At 36.4% G+C, this 16,673-nt stretch overlaps 1 pseudogene; it reads right to left on the bottom strand.

The window, feature by feature from the left end:
* Positions 1 to 14,161: 14,161 nt before the first annotated feature.
* LOC120105262 lies at positions 14,162 to 14,259 on the bottom strand (annotated as a pseudogene).
* Positions 14,260 to 16,673: the final 2,414 nt, after the last annotated feature.

The following is a 16,673-nucleotide window of genomic DNA, read 5'->3' as shown; positions in this document are numbered from 1 at the left end:
CACTTTGAAGAATTTTGTAATAAAAATGGTATCTCCCATCAATTTTCAACACCTAGAACGTCTCAACAAAATGAGATTGTTGAAAGAAAAAATAGGACCTTGGCAGAGATGGCACGCACGATGTTGTGTAAGTCAAATTTTTCAAAATACTTTTGGGCTGAAGCTGTAAGTACTGCTTGCCATATTTTAAATCATATTTTAATATGACCTATAACCAAGCAAACTCCTTATGAACTTTGGAAGAATAGGAAGCCAACTGCTAAATATTTTAGAGTATTTGGGTATAGATGTTTCATTTTAAATAATAGCAATGAGTATCTAAGTAAATTTGATGCCAAGTCAGATGAAGGTATCTTCTTAGGATACTCTACATCTAGCAGGGCATATAGAGTGTTCAACAAAAGAACTCTTGTAGTTGAAGAGTCAATTAATATAATTTTTGATGAGTTAGATAGTGAGTCTCCTAGGAGAAAAAATACTCTTGATGATGATGCAGGAATTATTGATTTTGAAAAATTGAATCTTAATGACGTGCCAAATCAAGAAAAGGAAGATGATCGTGTGCCACCACAATCTCAAGACTTGCCAAAGGAATGGAGGTACGCACATAGACACCCTAAAGACTTAATCATTGGTGATCCATCTCAAGGGGTAAGAACTCGATCCTCTCTTAGAAATTTAAATGACTATCTTGCTTTTGTTTCACAAATAGAACCTAAGACTTATGAAGAAGCTGAAAATGACATAAATTGGATTAATTTAAAAGAAGAATTAAATCAATTTAAAAGAAGCAATGTTTGGACCTTAACTGAGAGACCAAAGCATAACTGTATAATTGGTACAAAATGTATTTTTAGAAATAAATTAGATAAAAATGGGGTTGTTTTAAGAAATAAAGCTAGACTTGTAGCTAAAGGATACAATCAAGAAGAAGGGATAGATTTTGAAGAAATATTTGCTCCCGTGGCTAGATTAGAAGCTATTAGATTACTCCTAGCATTTGCATGCTTCATGGACTTCAAATTATATCAAATGGATGTAAAAAGTGCCTTCTTAAATGTTTATATAGAGAAAGAAGTATATGTAGAGCAACCTCCTGATTTTGAGAATCATGAATTGCCAAATCATGTGTTTGGATTACATAAGGCATTATATGGATTGAAACAAGCACCTAGGGCTTGGTATGATCGACTAAGCAAATTTTTGCTAAATAATGATTTCAGTAGAGGAAATGTAGATATAACACTTTTTCTCAAAATAAAAGCCAAAAATTTGCTAGTAGTACAAATATATGTAGATGACATAATCTTTGGTGCCACTAATGATAATCTTTGCAAAGAGTTTGCTAAATTAATGCAAGGAGAATTCGAGATGAGTATGATGGGAGAACTAAATTTCTTTCTCGGATTACAAATCAAGCAAACTAAGAAAGGCATCTTTATTCATCAAACTAAGTACACAAAGGAAATACTAAAGAAGTTTGGGAATGAAAATCACAAGGGGATAGGCACTCCTATGAACCCCACTAGTAAACTAGACAAAGATGAAAAAGAAAAAAGTATATGATGACCCAAAGATTGATTCAAAGATTGATTTTGATGATCACAAAACCTTGAAGTATAAATACTAATGTTTGTGTTGCAAGGAGAAAGATATTTATTTTGCAAGGAACATAGCAAGTTGGAAGAATACAAGAAGGCCTCCAAAGTTCTCAAGAAAAGTTGGAAGAAAGCTACAATTCATTGGCCCAAGCTTCAAGTTCAAAGAATTCAAGTTGAAGGAGCAAATTCAAAGAAAAATTCAAAAGAATAGTCCTCGAGTCGACTCCTGGAAGTTTCGAGTCGACTCTGGCACTCTAGAGTTTCAAGGAACAGTGCTCGAGTCGACTCCGGGACTCTACGAGTCGACTCCGACTGAGAACAAACAAAAAGACAGAGAGTTGATTTTCTGCGCTACAGTGATCTCGAGTCGACTCCCAACTTCAGGAGTCGACTCCCAACTTCAGGAGTCGACTCCCAGCTACAGTGCCGGCAGACTACTATTCACAGATCAACTCCTGTTTCAGCCGAGTCGACTCCTACTTCAGCCGAGTCGACTCGAGCACGCTGGGAGGCATAACGGCTAGTTTTTTCTTGATTCCAACGGCTCTATTTTTGTCTCTAACGGCTAGATTTTTGTTGGGACTCCCTCTAAAGCTATAAAATCAAGAGAAGAGCTAGGGGAGAAGGTATGGAAGTGGGAGAAAACATTTAGGGAAGAGATTTGAAAGAGATTACAAGGAAAATCTTCCATAAGCACAAAAGGGCCATTCAAAGTAAAATAGAGAGAAGAAGAGCATCCAAGTGAATCCCAAAGCTTCCTCTCCATCCGTGTGCTGCCTCGGAGATCCTCTACTTCGTGCAAAATCAGAAGAGGGGGCAAGTGAAGAAGAAGCCGAGTTCCTCCATCTACAAATTAGTTTGAGGGCTTCTTCTCTTTTCTTTACTTATTTACATTTGCTATATTTGCTTATTTGAGAAGCTTGTATTTGATTTAAACTCTTGTTCTAATATCTTGTAACTTGATTCAATCAAGGGATTGAATCAAGGGGTTAAGGTTTGTTGGTAAGCCAAAGGGAAAAACCAACATTGTAAGGTTGTGGTTGGTGAGCCTTTGGGGAAAACCAACCGGGTTGATTGTAAACCCGGAAAACAATCATTGTAAGGTTGTGGTTGGTGAGCCTTTGGGAAAACCAACTGGGTTGGATTGTGAGCCCGTGAAAACAATCGGTTGGTTCTAGTCGGTGAGCCTGTGAAAACCGACCGAGTTCGTTGTGATCTCGCAAAACAACAAGTTGGGTTGTGAGCTTGTAAAACAACCGACTGTAATCTAAGGGATTATAGTAAAATTCCCAAGAGGTCTTGGGGAGTGGATGTAGGTGCTGGGGTGCACCGAACCACTATACATCTCTGTGTTTGTGATGCTTTATCTCTTGTATTTCATGCCTTCCATTCATGCTTGATTGTGTAATATCTCTAGATTTGTTTCTATAGAGTTATAAGTGATTTGCTTAGCTTCCACTCCATTCTTACCATACACATAGATTAAAATTGATCATACAACTATAAGTTAATGTTAGATCAATTGCACCCTAAAGCCATAGTATAATTGCTCTAGCTTAATCTTCCACTGCTTTACTTGTAATTGCCTAGAGCTTAAGTAAATAACATCTTATTAATCCGCTGCATTCTATTCAAAGTAAAAATTAGGGAACATAATTTTTAGAAAACCCAATTCACCCCCCCTCTTGGGTTGTCACCTTGGGCAACAAGTGGTATCAGAGCAGGTGCTCAAGATTAATTGTTGATCTCACGATCAAGAGCCAAAGATCATGACAACTCAAATAGATAGTTTTCTAGGAGAGGGACAGTTAATTGATAGGCCTCCACTGTTTAATGGCATAGACTACACATATTGGAAAGCACGCATGCGCATTTTTATTCAATCACAAAACTATTATTTATGGAAAATCATAATAAATGACCTTCACACACTCTCTCAAACTATTAATGAAAAGGACTTAGCACAATTGAATGCTAATGCTATGAACATATTATATTGTGCTATTCATGAAACGAAGTTTAATGAAATTTCTGCATGCTTATCTGCTAAGGAGATCTGGGATACTTTAGAAAATATTTATGATAAATCTCAGATTAGCTCACATGTGCTTCAATTGCATACTAACAATGAGATTGCAGAATCCTCCACAGTAGCCGAGTCGACTCCCAGTTTGTCCGAGTCGACTCCTAGAGAAGAACAGTCTGAAAGGCAGAGACACAGTCTTGAAGACCCTGTGAACGAGTCAACTCCAAGTAGTTCCGAGTCGACTCCCAAGTTAGCCGAGTCGACTCCGACAAGGCCCGAGTCGACTCCGAGGCAGAACAATTCAAAAGACAGCGAATCATCTTTTAGGCCTCTGAGAACGAGACGTCTCCCGAAGATCTCGAGTCGACTCTCAAGTCAGTCGAGTCGACTCCAAGTAAACTCGAGTCGACTCGAGGAAGAAATAACAGCAAGAAAATTCAAAAGCTTCCTAAAGTCAAAGAAGAAGAGGAAGCAAGAAGAAAGGAAGAAAGAGATAAAAAGCAAGAAAGCTAGAAGCAACAATGAACTACAAGAGGTAACTAACTTATGTTTTATGGCACTAGAAAATAAAGTAAAATCTGAATCTAGTGAATTTCATGAAGAATTTTCTTATGATGAACTTTTAAATGCTTTCCATGATTTGTATGGTGAATGTAGAAAATTAGCTATGAAAAATAAAAATCTTAAAAAGCTAAATTTGCAAATTTCAAAAGAAAGAAATTCTATTGCTGAAATACAAGACAAACTAAATTCTGAAAATAAAAGCTTAAGGTTAAATTCAGAAGAATTGATTCAGAAAAATCATAGCTTAATCAAAACAAACCAAAACTTGAGTAAAGAAGTTAACCAACTGAAATCTCTTATTAACAAGTTCACTGTAAGTTCAGAAAGATTAAAAATGATGTTTGAAAGCCAACATGCTGATTTTGATAAATCAAAATTTGGCTTGATTCCTTCACTTAGCAATGAATCCCTAAAGAAAAATGTTTTGAATTTATCAAGCAAACCATTAAATAAGATAACATATTTTGAACATGAAAAGAATGGACTCCTATATGCTTACTTTATTAAAGAAGATATATGTTAAATAACCACCATATTTGAAAACACTCATTACAAATATGATAAAGCAATATATAATTTGGAACAAGCATCAAAAGCATAATATAAAAGCTTAAGTAACCTTTTTGATAGAAAGTAATAGTGATAAATCTACACATCAAAAAGAAGAATTTGTGATATCTTATTTGCTCAAAATATGCATTGATGACATCATTTTTGGTTCTACTAATGAAGAGTTATATGAAGATTTTACTGAGCTCATGTAAGGTGAGTTTGAAATACGTATGATGAATGAATTAACATCTTCTCTCAAACTCCAAATTAAGACAAACAAGAAAGGGGATCTTCATTGACCAAAGTTAGTCCACAAGAAAACTCTTATAGAAGATTGGCATGAAGAAGGTATGTCTATAACCCCATCTTGTAGAATTTGAAAAGGATGAGCAAAGTAGATCTATTATTTTAAAGCTGTAGTGAAGCATGATAGAATAATTATTTTATCATACAGCTAGTAGACTAGATTGTATGCTCATTATGTGCACTTGTGCAAGCCTTCAATCTAAGTTTAATGAATCATATTTTATTGATAACAAATAAATCATAATCTGAATTTTGATAGAAACAACTGTTTAAGATAAGTTGATTAAAACTTAGCTAGCATGTCTTATTAATAATTATCTTAAGCAAATAAAATCTAAATCGTTTTTGAGAAATTGATTTGACCTTGATAAAACTTCCTATTGCCTCACATACTTGTCCTTGAACCATCTTGGTTAATGAAACTATCTCTTTAGTTCAAGTGATATGTGCTTGCTTATATTTAGGCAATCTCTGGCGTAAAGTGACTCAATATTCAACTATTGTCATATCTTATATTGAGTCATCTAGTTAAAAAAAAAAATATGTTGGATGAATGTTTTGTATCTTGAAGAAACCAATGACTTTCTTTCAAGAAAGAAAAGGAGTTTGTTAATAATGCAGGATCCTTGAGCAAGAAAATGAGAGATCTCAACTTGAAGGATATCTCCATGTAAGATACAATAAACATTCACTTGCAAACAAGAGAGAGGACCTTCTTCAGCCAAAGGTTCATACATAAGAAATCTAGTAGGTATTTGACTGAAGAATGCAGAATGGATTGGTAATTCTAGATACTTCTTGAGCAAAGTCAACAACTTAAGTCTTATTATGGCATGATTAAGTTCTTTAATTATTAACTTTTGATATCATGGCTCTATACATATTGATTGACTTATGCTCTTAGAAATTGTTTCATGGTTTGCCTAAACTAAATGATTTCTTTGCCTATATCATAACCATGAAATACACAAGTATATGCTTAAAAGTTTGATGTAAAATAACTTGTGAGAAGTTATGAATCCATGAGCATAATAAAAATGTTGTTTGCATGATATACATATATATGATACACAAGATTAATTCTTTATTCTGCTCTTTCATGTAAATTACTTGAGAATAACAAAAAGAGAGAGAGATAAAGAAAAGAAAATGAATATTATTCAAGAGGTGTAGAATCTAAGCAAAGGCAAATACTCCAATCTTAAGGAAAAGTAAAACAAGCATAATATATTTGGCACATTTGGAAGGGATAAAATCCATAATTAATTACACTTAAACAGGGAGAATTCGAAGCAAACATTTTAATCCTTCTATATTGCTCATCATAGGGATGGTGCCAATGGGGAGGCTAGTGGTAGTACCCGGCACTATTTGACCCAACTATTCGGTGTAGGGCATATTAGGGATGGCACAAGAGGGAGGCTAGTGGTAGTACCTCGTGCCCCTTCCCAACTCCACCGGATAGGGAGCAAATAGAATATAAAGCATAAGAAAGTTGAAAATGAAAGACAAAGTAAATGAAAATATATAAGAAGAATCAAGTCTAATTATTAGTCACTTGGAAACACACCATAAGGATGAAGTCAATGCAAGATGATATTTAAATAGGGGGAGTGTATTTGAAAAGAATTGACTTTGATCCTTGACATGCTTGTTATTATTATTTTAATGCATGACTTAACACTTAATATATTTTGCATATAGTATGATGTCTTGATTTATGGGTTCTCAATATTTTGTAATGTTTCATACTTGGACAATTTGATTGAATGCATGAATTGCTACATAACATCTTTTGTTTAGTTTTATTGAAAAGAAATTTCAGATTTGTCATTCACAATCATTGTTAAAATCTGAAAGCTAAATAAAATTGTAGAAAGGAGAAGAGAAGAATATCTCTATTTAGGAAAAATAAATTGATTTTGATCTATCTTTCTACTCGCCTAACTTTGATACATAATGTCCTAATACTTGTTAAAATATCCTTTATTTTGTATCGAAACTCAAAATTAAACACAAAGATTCTGAAAGTGCTTTAATGGTATTGAAATATGTATTTTTCAATCATAATAATTTAAGATGAGCCACAATGTGAAAGATACATATCTCAAATTATGACTTAAAAGGCCTCTATTGAAAATCTTTATGAAATTCAGAATTTGATTTTGTATAAAAGCTTAAACTCCATATGATTACTAAATAAAATGTTAATGTAAGAAAAACAGAATTTATTTTGATTGCTCCGATACGCATCCGAAACATATCTTTTCTTATCATTAAAATGTACCAATATTGGTCTAAATGATGTGTCTTTCAATGATCTTGATTGCAAGTAAATATTTTTAAAATATATGACTTTATTTTAATATTTAAAAATTTATTGAGTTTCATGTATACATTGCTGAAAAATTGTGATTAAGAAATTGAGTTCTATAAATACATATACTTCCATGATCATCTATATGTTTTTTTTTTTTCTCCTATATCATTAAAGACTTTCATCAATAGAGTGAATGATCTAAAAGAAAGAAAATGTAAATGCTTTTGAAAGAAACTAAGCTTCAAATGAATTACTTTTGATTAATATTTTCATACATTTTCTCTAAGATTAGGAGAAAGCATAACTTGTTCTTAAAAGATTAAAAAGAGTGATTACTATTGATGCGGGATTTGCACCCCGTCACCAGCAGAGCCCACACACCAGCCGAGCAGGGGAAGAGAGAGTGTCCCTCAGAAGGTATTGTCCGCTTTGGGTCCGATTTGGGGGTCGAGCGTACCCAGAGCCCTCCTCACGGCGCCTCACGGTTTTGCCCCACAAAAGGCGCCTCCTGAGGGAAGGGTGATTGAGCCCCCCATTATATGGCACAGACCTTCCCGCTGATTAGCCGATGTGGGACTAAATTCGGGGAACCCCCCGTAACACAGCCCCCCCAGCGGGGAGGTCCTATGCCCGGGTCGGCTCCTTGCTGGATAGGCGGAGGTTCAGGCCCTTCCTCTAGCGCCATCTGATGCGGGATTTGCACCCCGTCACCAGCAGAGCCCACACACCAGCCGAGCAGGGGAAGAGAGAGTGTCCCTCAGAAGGTATTGTCCGCTTTGGGTCCGATTTGGGGGTCGAGCGTACCCGGAGCCCTCCTCACGGCGCCTCACGGTTTTGCCCCACAAAAGGCGCCTCCTGAGGGAAGGGTGATTGAGCCCCCCATTATATGGCACAGACCTTCCCGCTGATTAGCCGATGTGGGACTAAATTCGGAGAACCCCCCGTAACAACTATAAATTGTGAATATTTCTAGATCACTCTACATTCTTGATATCATAAAGTTTCAGCTCTATTCACGTTTATCATTAAAATCTGAAATTCGACAAAAGAAAAGAAAGATTAAAGAAGAATGCATCTTTTAAGAGGGAGCTTTAGATATTCAGTATCTTATCCTAAAGTCACTTCAATTTGATGCATACCTTGCACTTTATGGATTGATTTTGATGAACCTCCTTATATTGCAAGACATGCTTTAATTACCTTGAGATGAGTTCTATAAAGGTTGTCTTATCTCAAACCTTGAGTCTTGTGAAAATAAGCTGAAACTTATAGAAAATATATTTTTGAGATTGACGATTTTATTGAACATTATCTTCAAATTTCAAAACTCTTAGATGGAATGATCAATTGAGGGGGAGAAAGAAAATTTCAGAAGGAGAGGTCTGATGGAACTTAATTGCATAAATTTATAAAGGAGAGAGAAAGAATACTAAATGAAAAGTGATCCTAATACTCTCCAATATGTATCATCTGAAATTTAAATCTGAAAACCTTTATGATACACCTTGAGGCGTGTTATTTGGTTAGTATATCTTATGCATAAATCATGAACCAAATTGCAAGTTGATCTTAAGAGCCTTTAACTTAATGACAAAGGGGGAGAATAACGTGTTGAATGGTCTTGAGTATCTCTTAGAAAATTTATTTTGAAATTCACTAATAAGTCCTAATTAGCTTGCTCTTTAGAACGTCAATTCTGTGCCAATTCATATTTTTATATATGTATCAAATTGTGCTTATTTTCTAAAGGAATAAAAGAACTTTGAAGACATTAAAAATTAATGATCCAACATGATGATATGTCTCTCAAATATATAAGTTTTGATCTTTTACTCTGAAAATTAACTAAAATTGCTCTCATGTTTGATAAAATACTTAATAGATTGGGCAAAAGGTCTTAAATGAACAAGCTTTCATACTTATTATTGAAGAGAGGTTAGATTTCCTCTCGTGTTTTCTTTGAATATCATTTGTAGTACTTCTTGGATTAACCTAAGGAAGATTCCACCTACACTTGAATAGAAAACTATCTGTGGTATCAAATTAGAAAACTTCTTGAAATCACATTTAATGTGTTCTGTTCTGAAATTATCTTAATTGGCTCTGATCTGTGCTCATTAATCTGATTCCAATATTATTGCCTTGAGTTATATGATTCATATCCTTGCAATAATTTAACATTCAAATCAGAGTACAATAAGGAAAAGAAATATATGAGTATTCTGATCTTTGTGCTTAATGTTTCCCTATCTTTTTGATGTTGTCAAAAAGGGGGAGAAATATCTAAGTATATGCTCATAATGCTTTATGTTTTGAATTGAATACAAATCAGCTGGAATTGACATATATTGATTATCTTAAGTTGATTAAATCTAAAGCATTATCATGAAGTATGTTTTTTAAATATATATGTTTTCTACTTCATGCAACTTTGCTATGTATTACTTCTAGAAAATAATATCTTTTATATTGCATATACTCCAAGTTTTGTCATCATCAAAAAGGGGGAGACTGATGACCCAAAGATTGATTCAAAGATTGATTTTGATGATCACAAAACCTTGAAGTATAAATACTAATGTTTGTGTTGCAAGGAGAAAGATATTTATTTTGCAAGGAACATAGCAAGTTGGAAGAATACAAGAAGGCCTCCAAAGTTCTCAAGAAAAGTTGGAAGAAAGCTACAATTCATTGGCCCAAGCTTCAAGTTCAAAGAATTCAAGTTGAAGGAGCAAATTCAAAGAAAAATTCAAAAGAATAGTCCTCGAGTCGACTCCTGGAAGTTTCGAGTCGACTCTGGCACTCTAGAGTTTCAAGGAACAGTGCTCGAGTCGACTCCGGGACTCTACGAGTCGACTCCGACTGAGAACAAACAAAAAGACAGAGAGTTGATTTTCTGTGCTACAGTGATCTCGAGTCGACTCCCAACTTCAGGAGTCGACTCCCAACTTCAGGAGTCGACTCCCAACTTCAGGAGTCGACTCCCAGCTACAGTGCCGGCAGACTACTATTCACAGATCAACTCCTGTTTCAGCCGAGTCGACTCTTACTTCAGCCGAGTCGACTCGAGCACGCTGGGAGGCATAACGGCTAGTTTTTTCTTGATTCCAACGGCTCTATTTTTGTCTCTAACGGCTAGATTTTTGTTGGGACTCCCTCTAAAGCTATAAAATCAAGAGAAGAGCTAGGGGAGAAGGTATGGAAGTGGGAGAAAACATTTAGGGAAGAGATTTGAAAGAGATTACAAGAAAAATCTTCCATAAGCACAAAAGGGCCATTCAAAGTAAAATAGAGAGAAGAAGAGCATCCAAGTGAATCCCAAAGCTTCCTCTCCATTCGTGTGCTGCCTCGGAGATCCTCTACTTCGTGCAAAATCAGAAGAGGGGGCAAGTGAAGAAGAAGCCGAGTTCCTCCATCTACAAATTAGTTTGAGGGCTTCTTCTCTTTTCTTTACTTATTTACATTTGCTATATTTGCTTATTTGAGAAGCTTGTATTTGATTTAAACTCTTGTTCTAATATCTTGTAACTTGATTCAATCAAGGGATTGAATCAAGGGGTTAAGGTTTGTTGGTGAGCCAAAGGGAAAAACCAACGTTGTAAGGTTGTGGTTGGTGAGCCTTTGGGGAAAACCAACCGGGTTGATTGTGAACCCGGAAAACAATCATTGTAAGGTTGTGGTTGGTGAGCCTTTGGGAAAACCAACTGGGTTGGATTGTGAGCCCGTGAAAACAATCGGTTGGTTCTAGTCGGTGAGCCTGTGAAAACCGACCGAGTTCGTTGTGATCTCGCAAAACAACAAGTTGGGTTGTGAGCTTGTAAAACAACCGACTGTAATCTAAGGGATTATAGTGAAATTCCCAAGAGGTCTTGGGGAGTGGATGTAGGTGCTGGGGTGCACCGAACCACTATACATCTCTGTGTTTGTGATGCTTTATCTCTTGTATTTCATGCCTTCCATTCATGCTTGATTGTGTAATATCTCTAGATTTGTTTCTATAGAGTTATAAGTGATTTGCTTAGCTTCCACTCCATTCTTACCATACACATAGATTAAAATTGATCATACAACTATAAGTTAATGTTAGATCAATTGCACCCTAAAGCCATAGTATAATTGCTCTAGCTTAATCTTCCACTGCTTTACTTGTAATTGCCTAGAGCTTAAGTAAATAACATCTTATTAATCCGCTGTATTCTATTCAAAGTAAAAATTAGGGAACATAATTTTTAGAAAACCCAATTCACCCCCCCTCTTGGGTTGTCACCTTGGGCAACAAGTGGTATCAGAGCAGGTGCTCAAGATTAATTGTTGATCTCACGATCAAGAGCCAAAGATCATGACAACTCAAATAGATAGTTTTCTAGGAGAGGGACAGTTAATTGATAGGCCTCCACTGTTTAATGGCATAGACTACACATATTGGAAAGCACGCATGCGCATTTTTATTCAATCACAAAACTATTATTTATGGAAAATCATAATAAATGACCTTCACACACTCTCTCAAACTATTAATGAAAAGGACTTAGCACAATTGAATGCTAATGCTATGAACATATTATATTGTGCTATTCATGAAACGAAGTTTAATGAAATTTCTGCATGCTTATCTGCTAAGGAGATCTGGGATACTTTAGAAAATATTTATGATAAATCTCAGATTAGCTCACATGTGCTTCAATTGCATACTAACAATGAGATTGCAGAATCCTCCACAGTAGCCGAGTCGACTCCCAGTTTGTCCGAGTCGACTCCTAGAGAAGAACAGTCTGAAAGGCAGAGACACAGTCTTGAAGACCCTGTGAACGAGTCAACTCCAAGTAGTTCCGAGTCGACTCCCAAGTTAGCCGAGTCGACTCCGACAAGGCCCGAGTCGACTCCGAGGCAGAACAATTCAAAAGACAGAGAATCATCTTTTAGGCCTCTGAGAACGAGACGTCTCCCGAAGATCTCGAGTCGACTCTCAAGTCAGTCGAGTCGACTCCAAGTAAACTCGAGTCGACTCGAGGAAGAAATAACAGCAAGAAAATTCAAAAGCTTCCTAAAGTCAAAGAAGAAGAGGAAGCAAGAAGAAAGGAAGAAAGAGATAAAAAGCAAGAAAGCTAGAAGCAACATGAACTACAAGAGGTAACTAACTTATGTTTTATGGCACTAGAAAATAAAGTAAAATCTGAATCTAGTGAATTTCATGAAGAATTTTCTTATGATGAACTTTTAAATGCTTTCCATGATTTGTATGGTGAATGTAGAAAATTAGCTATGAAAAATAAAAATCTTAAAAAGAAATTAACCGTCTTTTTCTTTGAAAAAAAAAATCTTTATTGCTGTTTTTTTATTCCCTGCATAGTCTGTATCAAACTCTGATATCAAAGAAATTAACCGTCTGATTGAATTCAAATTTGGTCGTCAGGTGCAAGACCTGTGTTTCTTTCATCTGAACGGTCTGATTGACATTCTGAAACTTTTAAGACTATCAGTTAATACGAAAACTTGCTGCTGTCTGTTTTGAATTTTCTGCATTTAATTGTTTTAGATCAGAATTTTATTGCTATCATATCTCATTAACCCTTGTTGCTAATTGAAAAATTTAAAAAAAAAATAAATAATTTGCTTGATCACCTATTCAATGAAATTTAATATCATGTCATAAAATATTAAAAAAAAAATCTCTTGATTGTTGCATATAGTATATGGCATCAGCATAAAACACTCTAAGGGCTGAACCCATTTAAAAAGATAAGGTCGGGATTTCATCACTCGTCCTTAGCCCAAAAATCACCCCATTGCATAAATATCCTAAGCTTAACTAAAATCAACTAGACGTTGGCCCCTAAGGACATTCGAGCTCAATTAGGATGAAGATCACCGAAAGTTGCACCAATTTCGCTCTATGGCTTAGTTGATGTCTACGCAAGCTTTGTCCCTATAAGGGAGACAGTTCATCTGTTCGAGGCAAGTGGGTTTTAAGTGGGACCTTTGCGAACGCATCGTGACCCCTCCACTTACCTGGGAGCTTACCTGGTCAACTCGGTTCATTAGACCGGATTGGAGGCTTAGGTGCCCTCTTCAAACCAGTTAGGAGCTGTCTAGAAATTTAAGAAAAATATTAGAAATTGAGGTGTAATGTTTAGTTGCATGTTTGATTGTTAATAGATTTTTGTCTTAGGGTGTAGTTTTAGGGTATCTTTAGTTGGTACTTATGTTTATATTTATTTAAAAAAAAATTAATTAAAAAAAAATTAATTAATTAAATTTTGTATGCTAGGTTGGGATAGGGACGACACCGGTCGATTAAGTCGTACAACTTTAGATCATCCCTTAGGACACACCCTTGAAATTCCTTCGCAGTATCTCACACCTTGTGAGATGGCAAATTTTCCTGATGATGTAGGAAGTCACCATGGTGATGAAGGTAGACCCCCAGTTATGACACTTCGACAATACTTACATCCCACTAGGACTAGTCAACCTTCATGCATGATTATTCCTGAAAATGTAGGACACTTTGAAATCAAACCAGGAGTAATTCAATTGCTGCCAAAGTATCATGGAATGGAATCCAAGAACCCTTATCTTCACCTTAAGGATTTTGAGGAAATTAGCATCACATTTAGAGTGCCAAATGTATCGGAAGATGTCCTTAAATTAACCTTGTTTCCTTTTTCCTTGAAGGATAAAGCCAAAACATGGCTGAACTCCTTGAGACCAAGATCGTTAGGAACATGGCATGATATGCAAAGAGAATTCTTAAAAAAGTTCTTTCCCGCACAAAGGACTAATTTTTTGAAAAGGCACATTAGTAATTTCCAACAAAAAGACCATGAAACATTTTATGAATGCTGGGAGAGATTTAAAGATTTGCTACTCTCTTGTCCTCATCATGGGTTTGAAACATGGAGAACCATTAGTTTCTTTTACGAGGGATTGTCTCCACAATTAAAACAATTTATAGAGACTATGTGCAATGGTCTATTTCTGGAAAAGCAACCCGATGAGGCATGGGGACTATTTAGACTCTCTCGCAGAGACTGCACAATTATGGGATACAGGGGATAGAGTGAATAAATCTTTGCCTAAGACTACTAGCATTCCACACGGGGGCCTTTACAACCTTAATACTCAGGATGATATTCAAGCTAAAATGGCAGCCCTTACTAGGAAGGTAGAGGAAATTGAACTTAGAAGGATTGAACCCGTCAAGACCGTAGAATATAACAGCGAGTGTTGTAGGATTTGCGAGATGCCTGGCCATCTCCTCACTGATTGCCCCACAATACCCGCATTCAAGGAAGTCTTGCACGATCAGGCCAATGTTATGAATACCTATCAAAAATCTTTCAATAATCCTTTTTCGGGTACTTACAACCCTGGATGGAAGAACCATCCAAATTTCAGATGGAGGAATGACCAACCTCAACAAGTATATAACCCAACTCCTCCACCTCCGCAACCTCATTATGCACACCCACCCCCTCAAAAATCTAGTCTCGAAGAAACTTTGCAATCTTTCATGCAAGGTCAAGCCAAAATCAATGATGAATTAAGAAATCAACTGACAACGCTGACCACTGTTTTAAGTGCTCAAGAGAAAGGTAAGCTACCAGCTCAACCACAACCAAACCCTCAAGTCTATGGCGGTAGCAATGCATCATCTTCAACTTCGCATAAAGAGCAAGCAAAGAGTATAATAATATTGCGAAGTGGAAAAGTTATTGACCGACCAGTCCCAGAACAAACTCAAGCCATACCTGATTCTGACCCTTTAAAGACAAAAGAAAAGGATAACGAAGAAACCGAAGCACCAACATCTACTGAAAAAATCAAATGTCCTTTTCCTGCACCATTTCCACAAAGATTAAAGCCCTTGCAAAAGCTTGAACCAAACTCTGAAATTCTTGAGCTTTTTAAGCAAGTAAAAATCAATGTACCTCTTCTTGATGCAATCAAACAAGTGCCTTCCTATGCAAAATTTTTAAAAGATTTGTGCACTGTCAAGCGTCGTTTAAATGTCAAGAAGAAAGCATTTTTGGCTGAAAATGTAAGTGCAATTTTACAGCATAACATTCTCTCTAAATATAAGGATCCAGGTTGCCCAACTATCTCGTGCATCATTGGCAATTTTAGGATTGAGCGAGCATTGTTAGATTTAGGAGCGAGTGTGAATTTGTTGCCATATACGGTATATGAGCAACTCGGTTTGGGTGAGTTGAAGCCAACAACTGTGACCTTACAATTAGCTGACCGGTCAGTGAAAGTCCCTAGAGGGATTATCGAAGATGTGTTGGTCCAAGTAGACAAGTTCTATTTTCCTGTCGACTTTATCGTACTGGACACACATCCGGCTTCCAATTCACCATCTCAGATTCCAGTCATCTTAGGACGTCCATTCCTTGCAACTTCTAATGCATTGATCAATTGTAGGAATGGTGTCATGAAGCTTTCTTTTGGAAATATGACCTTGGAACTGAACGTCTTTAGTATAGGTAAACAACCCAGTGATCATGAAGAAAGTAAAGAAGTTGAATGGGTTGAAACCATTGCGGAAGAATATTTGTTAAAAGAAACATTTACTGAATCGGCCGACAATGGTTTAATAGATTGGTGTTCTAAAGGTACTGCTAATGATGTGGTCCCACCTGGTTTAGATAATTCGGATGTTATGATGGTCAATGGGTGGAGACCGAGAATAGAGGAATTTGAGCATTTGCCATCTCGAGGAACAAAGATAGTACCATCCCATGAACAAGCACCTAAGCTCGAGTTGAAACCTTTACCGAAGGAACTCAAGTATGCCTTTCTTGGATCCGATGACACTTTTCCTATAATCATCTCATCTGATCTTGATCATGCCCAAGAAAGAAAATTACTTGGTGTTCTAAAGAATCATAGAGGAGCTTTAGGGTGGTCTATTGCAGACTTGAAGGGGATTAGCCCTTTAATTTGCACGCACCGGATATATTTGGAAGACAATGCCAAAACCACAAGGCAAATGCAACGCAGGTTGAATCCTACGATGAGAGATGTGGTTAAAGCAGAAGTCCTCAAGTTGCTTGACGTGGGTATTATTTACCCAATTTTCGATAGCAAGTGGGTAAGTCCTACTCAAGTCGTGCCCAAAAAAGCAGGTCTGACGGTAGTCAAAAATGAGCAGGGTGAGTTAGTCCCGACTCGTGTCCCCACGAGTTGGCGCATGTGTGTTGACTATCGAAAATTGAATTTGGTCACTAGGAAAGATCACTTTTCCTTACCCTGCCTAGACCAAGTTTTGGAAAGAGTTGCAGGACATAATTTTTATTGTTTT

This window comes from Phoenix dactylifera, unplaced genomic scaffold (assembly GCF_009389715.1).
Source record: "Phoenix dactylifera cultivar Barhee BC4 unplaced genomic scaffold, palm_55x_up_171113_PBpolish2nd_filt_p 000242F, whole genome shotgun sequence".
Taxonomy (NCBI): domain Eukaryota; kingdom Viridiplantae; phylum Streptophyta; class Magnoliopsida; order Arecales; family Arecaceae; genus Phoenix; species Phoenix dactylifera.
Note: the sequence above shows the minus strand (reverse complement) of the source record. Positions and strands in the feature narration are given on the sequence as shown.